A 985-nucleotide genomic window follows, 5' to 3' on the forward strand; every position below is an offset into this window, starting at 1 on the left:
ACTTTGATGTCCGCTGATTATTCCTGTAATCCCTGAAAACTCTCACAGATGTCTCACAGCTGTAAAATTCCCTCTCGTGTAACCAGTCAGTCATCTTAAATCCCAGAATTTGTTCTCAAGAATTCACCCACGGGCTTGGCTCACTTTCAACAACATCAAGCGCTTTGTGCTCTCTCTGCTCTGTATCCTGATGGCTCAAACCACGACTCTTATTTCAGCATCTAGCGTGACACTTTGCAGTCATATTTACCCGCTGCAGCTTTATTTCAACGTTTCACTGCACACTGCCGAGTCTCTCTGAACCTGCATCGCATTCCATCTCATGTCTCTTTGCAAGAGTCTTCACACAGCTTACCCTCTCTCAGTGGGGGGTAGTGTTCACATGGCTGACCTCGCCCCACCCTTCGCCACATTCAGTTGACCAGCAGATGCTGTTTAGATGAATGGAGTGAAGCTTTTGGCGGAGTGGAGGATGGGATGAGATGTTTTATTGGTTTCCAAATGCTGACAGACTCGCATATAAGAAATAGAAGTTGGGGGATGCAATGCCTCCCTATTTCTTTGAAATTTTTACCTCTTTAGAAGTTACTGTGCTCCACATTTCCATCTCTGTGTTACGGGTAACGATGTTCTTTCATTCCCTTTGTTAATTACATTGTGTTTTGGAAACTGAACGCAGAAATCTATTTTAAAACCTCTTTTTTTTTTTTGCTTCACCTCCTCTTTCTCTAACCAGTGCCAGACCCTTTTTTTCTGCACAGGTTGTGTAGAGGAGACTCACTCACCAGCTCCACTCAGTTTTATGCGTTTGTGTGTGGGTGCGTGCGTGTGTGTGCATGCATGTGTGTGTTGACCTATTGAAATCATTTCAGAGCAGTGTCCCTGTTGCCATGGCAATGCGGGTTTCTGTGTCTCTTCTCTCTCAGCGTTTCCCCTCCCATTGCATTCCCCCTCCACACCAGAGTGAGGTCATGTGACTGTGCTG

Source organism: Idiotropiscis lumnitzeri, chromosome 10 (genome assembly GCF_059441095.1).
Source record: "Idiotropiscis lumnitzeri isolate Australia: NSW breed Sydney's pygmy pipehorse chromosome 10, RoL_Ilum_1.0, whole genome shotgun sequence".
NCBI classification, from domain to species: Eukaryota; Metazoa; Chordata; class Actinopteri; order Syngnathiformes; family Syngnathidae; genus Idiotropiscis; species Idiotropiscis lumnitzeri.